This window comes from Magnolia sinica, chromosome 14, assembly GCF_029962835.1.
Source record: "Magnolia sinica isolate HGM2019 chromosome 14, MsV1, whole genome shotgun sequence".
In the NCBI taxonomy this organism is placed as follows: Eukaryota; Viridiplantae; Streptophyta; class Magnoliopsida; order Magnoliales; family Magnoliaceae; genus Magnolia; species Magnolia sinica.
Window position 1 is genome coordinate 5,992,825 of NC_080586.1, and position 12,652 is coordinate 6,005,476.

A 12,652-nucleotide genomic window follows, 5' to 3' on the forward strand; every position below is an offset into this window, starting at 1 on the left:
CTTGAATCAGAAAGTCCATATTTACATTTGAAAGAGTTCGATGAGATTATAGCTACATTATGTTTTCCTAATGTATCTGAGGATACAATTAGGCTGAAACTCTTTCCTTTTTCCTTAAAAGAGAAAGCTAAGACGTGGTTACATTCATTGCGTCCTAGATCCATTGGCACATGGAACGATATGCAGAGGGAATTCATAAAAAAATTCTTCCCACATCATAAAACGATTACCCTCAGAAAAGCAATCATGAACTTTGCCCAAAAGGAAGATGAAACATTCTTCCAATGTTGGGAAAGGTTCAAAGATTTGGTCAGTTCATGCCCACAACACGGATTTGAAACGTAGCGCATTATAAATTTTTTCTACGATGGACTGACATCTTCCATGCGCCAAATGGTCGAGACAATGTGTAATGGAGAGTTCATGTTGACGAGGTATGGGATTACCTCGATAGTCTCGCTGAAAAAACACAATCATGGGACTATTACCCACTGGCGAACACCACGTCTAGGCCGACTCAATTAAAGGAGAAAGGTGGATTATATCTCTTGAAAGAAGAGGATGATCTCAAGTGTAAAGTGACTACGCTCATAAGGAAAGTTGAGGCCATGGAAGGAAAGAAGGATAAGGTCAATGAAGTTGTTTGCGGCATCTGTGATTGCAACATTCACACAACTGAAAACTGTCCTACAATACCTGCCTTTCGAGAAGTGTTGAATGAACAAGCCAATGCTGTAAATAATTATCAAAGACCTTTTACTGGACCCAACTCCAACACATACAATCCTGGCTGGAAAAATCATCCAAATTTTAGTTGGAGGAATGGACAAACGACGACTCCTCCAGGTTTCTTCAATCAAAATCCAACTCAAGTGAAACCTCAAGAGGAACTGGTTCAAAATCCCATACAAGAGCTGGCTCAGGCAATGCGGGGAATTACAGATTTTATGCAAAAGATAGATTTTCGTATGACGGTTATAGAAAAGGGGATGCTTCCTGCACAACCTCTCCCCAATCCTAAACCGCAGTACGAGAATAATGATCCCAGCTCTTCAAATCAGATGGGGCATGCTAAATCCATCACCACTCTTAGGAGTGGTAAGATCATTGATAAAACTCTTCCGGTTAGGCCCGAAAAGCCTCAAGAACCAGAAGAGGACAACAATGATGGATCCAGTGATGCCCCACAAAAAGTAGAACCGGAACTTCTAGAGAAGCCAGTTGCTTCATTCCCTCAACGGTTGGTTTCACCAAAATCTCTCTCTAACTCTCAGGATATCCTAGAGGTATTGAAACAGGTGAAAGTCAACATTCCTCTACTTGATGTCGTTAAACAGATACCTTCATATGCTAAATTCCTGAAAGACTTATGCACGACTAAAAGACGGAAAATTATTCAAAAGAAAATCTTCTTGACTGAGAAAGTGAGTGCCATCCTGAAGCAAGACGTGCCACAGAAATTCAAGGATCCTGGTAGCCCAACCATATCATGTGTAATCGGGAACCATCGAATTGATCACGCACTTCTTGACTTAGGAGCGAGCGTCAATCTGATTCCCTACTCGGTATACAAACAGTTAGGTTTGGGTGAATTAAAACCCACCCTAACCACACTACAACTTGCTGATCGCTCTGTTCGTGTACCAAGAGGGATAATTGAGGATGTGTTAGTCCAGGTCGATAGATTTTACTACCCTATGGATTTTATCATCCTGGACACCGAACCCATCAATAACATGAGCACTCAGATTCCCGTCATTCTTGGTCGCCCATTCCTTGCCACGTCAAATGCAATTATCAATTGCAGGAATGGTATCATGACTATGTCTTTTGGAAATTTGACATTGGAGTCAAACATTTTTTTCAATAACAGCAGCAACGCAGAGGATGATGACGATTTCCACGACATTAACATGATTGACTCTTTCGTGGAAGATACGACACCTCTAACCTTATCTTCCGACCATCTGGAGACGTGCCTGGCCCACTCCCATGATTTCGATGATGACATGATTAGGGAGACATGTGCCTTGCTTGATACTGCACCGGTACTTGAAGTTAACCGGTGGAGGCCATAATTTGAAGAATTACCACAAACCGATACAGTGCCTCTACCGTCTAACCTCAAGCCGCCGAAGCTTGACCTAAAACCTTTGCCCTCTGATTTGAAATATGCATATTTAGGTCAAGATGAGACATACTCGGTGGTGATCTCTGCCCACCTGGAGAAAGAACAGGAGAGTATGCTTATATCTACTCTCATTGAGTATAAAGGAGCCCTGGGATGGACGATAGCGGACCTCAAAGGAATCGATCCCTCGATTTGTACTCGCCACATATATCTTGAGGATAATGCAAAAACCGCTCGGTAACCACAACGTAGACTAAATCCAAACATGAAGGAAGTGGTTAAAGCCGGGGTTCTTAAACTATTGGACGTGGGTATTATATACCCTATGTCTGATAGTCAATGGGTGAGTCCAACTCAAGTGGTCCCTGAGAAGTCCGGAATCACCATCATAGCCAATGCTAATAATGAACTCGTGCCAACTAGAGTCACTACTGGTTGGAGAATGTGCACTGACTACAGGAAGTTGAATACCGTCACGAGGAAAGACCACTTTCCTTTACCATTCATTGATCAGATCCTTGAAAGGTTAGCTGGTCATTCCTATTACAGTTTCCTTGACGGGTATTCGGGCTACAACCAGATAGAGATAGCCCCTGAAGACCAGGAAAAGACCACATTTACATGTCCCTACGGCACCTTTGCCTATCGAAGGATGCCATTCGGACTATGTAATGCCCCTGCCACCTTTCAGCGATATATGCTTAGTATCTTTTCTGATATGGTGGGGCAATATCTAGAGGTCTTCATGGACGACTTCTCTGTTTACGGTCCATCTTTCAGCAAGTGCTTGGAAAGCCTTAAATGTGTGCTGAAAAGATGTGAAGAAAAGAAATTGGTACTTAATTGGGAGAAGTGCCATTTTATGGTTCAGAAGGGAATTGTCCTTGGGCATATCATCTCGTCCAAAGGAATCGAGGTAGATAAGGCAAAAATCGATCTTATCTCTAACCTACCTCCACCCAAGAACATCAGAGACGTGCGATCCTTCTTAGGACACGCAGGATTTTACAAGCGATTCATAAAGGACTTTAGTCTTCTTTCTCGTCCTTTATGTAATCTTCTTCAAAAGGATGTTCCGTACGAGTGGACTGAGCAGTGCCAGGAAGCTTTCACCAAGCTTAAGGGCACGTTAACCACTGCACCTATCATGCAGCCACCCGACTGGAGCCTTCCTTTTGAGCTTATGTGCGACGCTTCTGATTATGCTCTTGGGGCGGTCCTAGGCCAGAGAAAAGATAAGAAGCCCTACGTCATTCATTATGCGAGTAGGACTCTAAATCCTGCCCAGGTGAACTACTCGACTACGGAAAAGGAACTCTTAGTTGTAGTATTCGCTTTGGACAAATTTAGGTCCTACTTGATCGGATCCAAAATCATTATCTATACAGATCATGCAGCACTAAATTATCTTCTTTTTAAGAATGATTCTAAACCCCGCTTGATACGATGGATCCTTCTACTCCAAGAATTTGATTTGGAAATTAAAGATAAAAAGGGAGTAGAGAACGTAGTGGCCGATCACCTTTCTCGCCTTAATACCTCTGATTCCCTTGAGGCGACCCATATCAATGACATGTTCCCTGATGAACAGCTGTTCAGAGTCTCCCATTCACCTTGGTTCGCTGATATTGCTAATTATCTTATCACAGGTTCTATACTAACACATTGGACTGCGCGAGATAAGAAGAAATTTTCACTGAGGTGTGCAACTTTTTTTGGGACGATCCATATTAATTTGTTTAAATATTGCCGAGACCAATCTTAAGGAGACGTATGGTAGACGATGAGCATCAGAGTGTCATCTCCTTCTGTCACTCACAGGCCTGTGGTGGTCACTTTTCTGCTAAAAAGACCACGGCCAAGATTCTGCAGTGTGGCTTTTACTGGCCCACTATGTTTAGGGACACTCATGAGTTTTGCAAAGCTTGTGAGCGTTGTCAGAAATTGGGAGCATTGTCCCATCGAAATATGATGCCTTTGAATCTCATTCTTATCATTGAAGCATTTGATTGCTGGGGCATCGATTTTATGGGACCATTCCCCCAATCGTTTGGAAATCTGTATATTTTGCTCGCCGTGGATTATGTCACTAAATGAGTCGAAGCGATTCCATGTCGAAAGAATGACCATCGCACGGTCATTAAATTCCTAAAAGAAAACATCCTTTCTCGATTCGGAACGCCTCGAGCCATCATTAGTGATGGGGGCTCACACTTTTGTAATAGACCATTCGAGAGCTTAATGAAGAAATACGGTATCTCTCATAAGGTGAGCACCCCATACCATCCACAGACAAGTGGACAAGCTGAGATTTTCAATAGGGAGATCAAACACATTTTGGAGAAAACGGTTAACCTAGATCGTAAGGATTGGTCAATCCGATTGACCGATGCCTTATGGGCATACCATACTGCCTTTAAAACCCCTATTGGAATGTCTCCCTTTAGACTTGTCTATGGGAAGGCCTGTCACTTGCCTGTGGAGTTGGAACATAAAGCATACTGGGCGATCAAAAATCTTAATTTCAATCTGGACAACGCTGGCTCGCTACGCAAACTTCAATTGAATGAACTTGAAGAAATCCGGAATGATGCGTACGATAATTCGAGAATTTACAAGGACAAGACGAAAGCATTTCATGACCAACACATTTTGCGAAAATCATTCATGCCTGGTCAGAAGGTCCTTTTGTACAATTCTCGATTACATCTCTTTCCGAATAAGCTTCGATCTCGTTGGACCGGCCCTTACATTGTTGTTACTGTTTTTCCTCATGGGGCCGTTGAGATAAGAGATCCCGACAATGGCAAGGAGTTTAAAGTCAATGGCCATCGATTGAAACCATTTGTCGAGAAATTTGATTCAGAGGACATGTCCATGCCTCCGATCGATCCTGTTTACCAGGATTGATCTCCTAGTCTGATGGAGGTATAGGTAGGTTTATCGCTTTCATAGGACTAAGGTAGTTTGCTTTATTTGTCTGGCTGAAGACGGTAAACTTAGCACTCCTGGGAGCCAACCCAGCTTTTCATTCTATTTCATTTTCCTAGTTAGTTAGTTCAATGTTTGTGGGTAACATTACTGCAAACCCTCACGAGACTACAACTCGTCCACTAGGGGCAACCTAGGGGTTTAAAGGCTTGTTGCATGCGCTAAATGCAATCGAGAGCACCTGCGAAAGTGGTATAGGTAGGATTTTATTTTTGTTAGTTTTGTGTTACTTTCTCTCTCGTGCTGACCGGATTTCATGCTGCGATCTCTTGGAAAGTCTCTCACGATTCATCATCCAGGTACTATCCTTCCTTCACTTTTTCTTTACTTTTGTTGTCCTATGCGCATTCCATACTTATATCTTTTACATTGAGGACAATGTAGCTTTTAGGTTGGGGGTGGGAGATTAGGTTACCTAATCAGTATTTTCTTGAGCAAAAATTGTGAAATTTTTAATTTTTTCGGGACTTTCTGGTGAATTCAAAGTGATTTGACGACCATCTTTGATTTAGAATTACAGGATATGGAATGTTGGTGATTTACTGCTTTTGGATTCAGTTGCTCGTTAGATTTCACAGTTAAGTTTAATTATTAAGCCATGATTAAAAGTTGTAAACATTGATTGAGTCATGATTTCACATGTCACATCTCGCTTACACATTAAGATTTCAGTTTGAAACTGAAGGGTTAATTTGGTGATCAGTAAGCATAGAAGGAACCAACTTGAACAATTGCCCGTCATGATCAATTAAAAGGAAAAGATACCGTTGATAAAGGTTAGGCAAAGAATCTTCACTATAGGTTTGTTCCCTATAGGTGAGGACTTAATCCCCTTCTTGATTTTTAGTTTAAAAGAAAAAAAAAAAAAAGAAAAAAAAAGGAGAGAACTGAAGGAATGAAAAGATGATCTTTGAGGCAAGCTTTGGTTATTATGAATTCTCTTGTTGGTTACCAACGATATCCTGAAATAAAGAATTGAATATTAATGTTGAAAGTTGGGATTACACTTTACACCTGTGGAACTCAATGTTTAGGATTATTCTAATTAAGGGACTAATACTTTGAATTTGGTTATGAAGTTTATCGTGTGTTTGAGTCTAGGAGAGAGTAAGGCCCAACATTCATGAATTGTTGAATTCTAAATATCTGGATTGTTTTCTAAAATCACTTGAGTTCATAGAAATTCTCCTGTAATTCTCAACTTATTTTTCGCATATTTTGCTCGGGACTAGCAAAATGCTGGTTGAGGGTTGTGTTGAGGGTTAAATATTGCGTATTAGACCCAGTTATTGCATAGATTTACAATCATTGATACTGTTTAATAGCCTGATTTAATCGTGTTTGTGATGCAGAGTGTATTTACAAGCATGAACTGAAAAAGGGTGCTTAAACCATGGATTTGACGCTCTGATGACACCTAAGGCAAGGGACGGATTCCAGGAGACCCCAGATCAACAGAATTACACATCAGGGACCCAAGAAAATCGAGGAATTGAAGCTCAAGTGGCCTGAAAAGCATCCAGAATGCAAGATCACCGGGTTCCCACCATCCGTTCAGTTCGAAACTCCATACGTGGCCTGAGGACCATAAATGAACCGTACATGTAAATTTTCATCCATTGGATCGCTGTAGAAGTGGCTTAACGGACAGATCAGCCCACAAATTATCAATCTGGGGCCCGCCTGATAGCTGGATATACTTCATTTTTAGTTTCAACCCCTTAAATGAGATAGAGAAACGGATGGATGGAGCGAATTTGGCATGAACATCATGATGGGCCCCACCTTAGGTTGCATGTGTACACATTACATGGGTGTGTGACGCGCACCGGACCATGAAATCGATCAGCGCGCTCGCTGACCGATCCCTTCTACAAAACAGGTTCTCTTACCTACAAACGCAAAACAAAGCCTGCGGAAGTGTCTTGTGGGCCACCATCATGATGCGACGGTCCGATCTGGACCGTCCATTGGAATCCCACGGGTCCACTGGCCAAAACCTAGGTGACCTTTTGGCCCCATGCAGATGCAAACACGAAGATCGATGCACAACATAGGATGAACGGTGAATTGAGTGAGTACAATGGGCCACACAAGAACCTACGAAAACTACTCCTCCCCGACTGATTTTTTACAAGGATTTCAATGGACGGTGGGGATTTCTCAACCGATTTCGATCAGGGCCTCCACCAACATCCCAGCGCAAGAAGCACCGAGCTCTGTTGCCCGCAACCGGTATTTTCGGGCCGTTCCGTGATCAAGAGGAGGATCGGATTCTCTATCTGGACCGTCCAAATTCTGTCCACGGTGGGTCTGATTAGAACCAAGACGACTGAACGTCTTGGATCAAGTTTTGTTGCAGAAAATTCCGTTACAAACGGAGGTCTTTTGCTTTGCTGCGTAACAGAGAGTCAGTCTTCTAAACTGACTCTTCTCCAGCCAGATACGCCAGGGGGGAAGATTCTGCGGAAGGTCGGGTTTTCGCACGCCAACCTCAGCTATAAGAGGTCAGTTGCTGCTGCACGTCGAAGGGGGGTCGGTTTTTGGTTTTGAAGGAGAGAGAGGAGCTCGGTTTAGGAGGGAGTTGCTGCTGCTGCACGTGAGGGAAGAAAAACAGAGGTCGGCTGAAGGTGGGCTCGTCTTTAGCTGAGGCAGCGTGTGAGGGACGGTGGGATCAACAGGGTTTGGCTTTGAAGGAAGGAAGGAAAGGAAGAAAAAAGAAGAAACAGAGAAGGACGTACGGCTGGCTTGGGTTTGGGCTGGCACGTGAGCTAAGCCTGGTTTTTCTCTTATTTTCCTTTATATTTCCTTTATTTTTTTAATGATCAGCCCATCCATGTGTGGCTAACCCTCTTAGCTAGGGCTAAGAGGTGAAGCCTGTAGCGAGATGGGAGACACTATCTCATGCGTTTAATTTGGATTTCTGAACTGAGTTTAAGTTGATTATTCAAGGAATACTTAGTCTTTAATGGTCTGTTGTGACTGAAATTACAATGGGTTTGCAATGGCTTTGAATATTCCCTTTTCCTCTTTTTTTTGTGTTTATGAAGTCAGGAAGCCCTGTTGTTCATCATTGTTCCATGGGCATGGTAGGATGACAGTACCCTTCCTGATCTTCATACATTGTTGGTTGGTTGGTAATTAGTTTAATTCTGTTGTTTACCTTGTCTCCTGGGCATGGTTTGATGATGGAATCCATTCTAATTCATATACCTTTCATCTCTTGAAAACCAGATCAAATAAGTTCCATAACCATTGATGCAGGCATAAGCTCTCCCTGATCTCTACAAGTGGATCCTCTGAATCCCTAGTTTCCTTCCTCTGAATTTCTTAAAGTTTTAGATAATTATTCTACAATTATTCCTTAAATTTCTATTTGGTTAGATCCTATCTTAATCTAGTTCTAGTTTTACCTGGTTTCAGATAACGTACAGATATCAGTCCCTGTGGATTCGACCTCGGTCTTACCGAGTTTATTACTACATCACAACCCTGCACTTGGGGTGTGAACAACCGTCGATCTGATGGTATCTTGCAAATTCAGCTTGGGCAACCCGGCATATCCGGGTTGGTTGGCTAAAGTAGCTTCTCCTACCCCAAAATCAATTGGTACGTCGAGTAACTCATTCCAGTTTGCACGATACTCCCACTGTATGGTTCTGACGGTCTGGATCACCTCCGCCTCCGATCGAGCCTTCTCTGGTCCATCTTGGACATAAAAGTGTCCATGACCTGCTCTCATCACCTGTCCGGCCTGATGAGCCTAACTTGGCTTTAGATAGGCTTGGACCTATTAGCATGTCATATTTGTAGGATATAAGATATGTGCATAATAAAATTTTCTCTTGGACAACACAAATCTTTATTTTTCTTAATTTTTCTGGACAGCATTGTCTAAATAGACAAATCAATTTTAAGTGAATATTGCATCTGTTAGTAAATATTTGATTTCCCTATGTGGCTTTTTTTTTTTTTTAAAGAAAAAATAATACAAATGGAATTGGACATGGAAATCCCAGTTTTAAGTGAAGATCGTCGCATCCAACTGAACCCCTAAAGGTACACAGATGTAACTAAATACTTTGATGTCGACGGAATATCTGCGATAACATGGGAATTAGAGGCCCACCCAATACATTTTTTATAATCAAAATTTCATTTGTTTCTAGTATTTAAAAAGGGCAAAATTATTATTTAATAGGCCAACTGATTGGGTTGCATTTTCCGTGCCGGCCAAAAGATGCTGTGTTTTCAAAATTGAGTCGCCCCACCAACTCATTCGATCAAATTTCGATTTGGGTTTACTTCAAACAAGTAGCATAGATCTGGTGACTGTCCACAAAGATCTGATTGAGATGGATTAACAGCCTTAACAAGTTAGATTTAATCTTGATTAACCTGTCTTATCATCATCATAGGGCTTAAGAAAATACAAAATTATAAATGTATACTATAAAATGATACATCAAGAACTATGTTGAGGCCGGCCTCTTTGTAAAACACACCAGAAATTAAGAACTTTTTGTGACTTATATGTTGGCCCCTTCCATCAATATCTACTATAAATAAGAGGGGTTCATAGAAGCCACTTCCAAGAAGAGAGAGCTTCACACATTTAAAAATAAAAATAAAAAGAGGGAGCTAAAAATGGCCAAGGAAAACACCAACATGGTCATGTTCTTCAACTTGATTTTGATGCTTTCTCTTCTTCACTTCATCTCCATGGCTGAGGGCAGATTATTTGGCTGTGAGTTTTGGGTTACTTAACTAAAATCATCTTAGTAGTTAGGACTAGGCTATAATGTGCAGTTTCCGTCATTTATCAAATGGTTGTGATTGATCCACTGCAAAATCTGGCATACATTTATGTCAATTCGGACCATCCAAATCGTTCATCCCATTTACCACAAATCACACTTAGGGGCTAATCCTTATAGCATTCACACAATGGATGGATCCCACGCGTAACGTAATAGTGGCGTGAATTACATATCTCACCACAGGCAAAGGAAAAAATCCAAGTCCAAATCCAATGGGCAATGATCCGTTGGTCAAGATCATCCAACCACTGTGATGTTTGGGCTACAAAAGTGGACCCCACAAGTTAAGGAATGGTTGAAAATGCATGTAGTTTATATATATATATATATATATATAGCTCATGTGATCTTAAATTAATTACTATAGTGATCTTCATTTCATTTCTCAATGCAATATTGATTAATGTCTTTGTTTTCTTTGATCATGTAATGCAATAGTCGGCTCCGGAAAGCAGGATTCGACTCCGATATGCGCATCCGTCTATGGGATAGAGGCGGGCGATACATGCACTTCAGTGACAGAGAAGTTTAACTTGAGCTCTAACTTCTTCAGTGCTATCAACCCAAACCTCAACTGCGACAAGCTCTTCGTCGGTCAGTGGCTCTGTGTTTCGGGTGCAGTTTGAGAAGATGAATTTCAACCTTAATTCACATTATTAATATGGAAAGCTTATGTATGAATAAAGGGAGAAATAAGTTTCTCTGTAGGTGGAATTTCATTCCATTTTAGTGTTTTTCGATTCCTAGGAGGTTTCTGGAGTTGTATTTGATTAATGGAAGTCATTTCTAACTTGGGATTGATTTCTAGTTCTTCCTGTCCTTTCGTGGGTGTTTTATGCATTGTAATGTGAAATGGTTTTATTTGAATTACTTGAGGAACCTCTTTGGAATCAAGTATTCTTTAGTATAAGATCTTTCTTCTTTTTTAAAATGAATATGGTACTATTTATGTTGTTAAAACAGACGTGATTACATTTCTTCTTGTTATTTTCTCTCGAAAAGCTAATAATATAAGACAACTTCCATTTTGACCGTTGGCCTTAAATTCATTTCCTTGGAAATGGAAAGAAAGAATTATAATTGAACACTTATATTTATGATACAATTACAGCCATCCATCTGTACGAATCATCTATTACAGTTGGAAACGGATTGGCTACTCCCCCTGCCACCAGCCCGGTGGCTTGTGGTCGGTGCTCTGTGGGCCCCATCATGATCATCCATTCCGTTCATCCATTTTTAAAGATCATTTTAGGGATTTATGCCAAAAAAAGAGAGGGATTTAATTCTCAGATGGACCACACCACAGGAAAACAACAGTGATTAGATATTCACCATTAAAATCCTCCTAAGGCCCACTGTACTGTTTATTTGAAATCCAATCTGTTGATTACATCATACAGACGCAGATGAAGTGATAAAACAAAGATCAGCTTGATCCAAAACTTTTATGGCCTCCAAAAAGATTTTAATGGTCAATGTTCATTCAACACTGTTTCCTGCAATGTGGTCCACGTGAGATTGGTATATCCCTCATTTTTGGTCTTATATCATTAAATGATATACAAAAATAGATGGACGGCATGGATGAAACACATACATCATGGTGATGAAACACATACATCGCCATTGGCTGGTGCCGGGGAGTAGCCAATCCGTTTCCATTACAGTCATACCTTAAAAATATTATAATATTTTTTTGGGCCCATGAATCGATGCAGAAAAATGTATTTGAAGTATAGAGGGTCGCGTACAGTTTCATGGCCAAGATGGATCAGAAAAGGCCCGGTCGACAGCAGAAGTGATCCGAACCATCGGACCTTAAATCCAACGTATCTCACAATCTAAAATTAGTTATTAGGCAAAAAGTACATGATTTTAAGGTAGAACAAGCTACTTTAGCCACCCAACTTCACTACACCAGGTTACACAAGCCGGATTTGCAAAATATCAACAGATCAACCGTCATTTCTCTATTTTAATTTCGTTTTTAGTTTTAATCACTCTTTATTTTTTGGCCAAAAACTTTACGCACTAATAGACATTATTTGCAAACTGTATTCCTATTTAAAGGGTTGTGAACTTGTTAATTTTATTCATCAATTAATTTTAAATTTTATAGAAAGTATTTTTTATTTTTTTTTTGTTCTTTTACTTCTTGATTAGAGGAGTCTTACCTAATTTGGAACAGTTATCGAACAATTAGGAAGACTGTATTCCTTTTTAAAGGGTTGTGGACTTGTTAATTTTATTCATCAATTAATTTTAAATTTTATAGAAAGTATTTTCTATTTTTTTTTGGTTCTTTTACTTCTTGACTAGAGGAGTCTTACCTAATTTGGAACAGTTATCGAACAATTAGGAAGACGGTGCTAGACCTCACGTCTTTTGCGTCAGTATCTAAATGATGAAAAAATACTTTTTTTTATAAAACTTAGATTATTGGTTTGCTCAGGGAAGTATATAAGGGCATGCCTGGCTTGAGGACAAATCACTTCATAACATCCAATCCATTGATAGCAAATTAACATTACAATTGGTTAGGAAGTTTTTAATCGTGAGCATTCAATCCCCACATTTTTCTTGTGGTGTGGCCCACTTAAGATTTGTATCTGCCTCTTTTTCTTTTTTTTTGGACAATGCCATAAAATAAGCTTTAAAAACGTATGGACGGCTTAGATATATAACACATACATCTAGATGGGCCCCA

At 40.4% G+C, this 12,652-nt stretch overlaps 1 non-coding gene across 1 annotated transcript; it reads right to left on the reverse strand.

Annotated features, from left to right (window-relative positions):
• Nucleotides 1-228: 228 nt before the first annotated feature.
• LOC131226565 (small nucleolar RNA R71) lies at nt 229-335 on the reverse strand. Its single transcript, XR_009161938.1, has one exon. It is a non-coding gene; the product is annotated as a small nucleolar RNA R71 (small nucleolar RNA).
• Nucleotides 336-12,652: the final 12,317 nt, after the last annotated feature.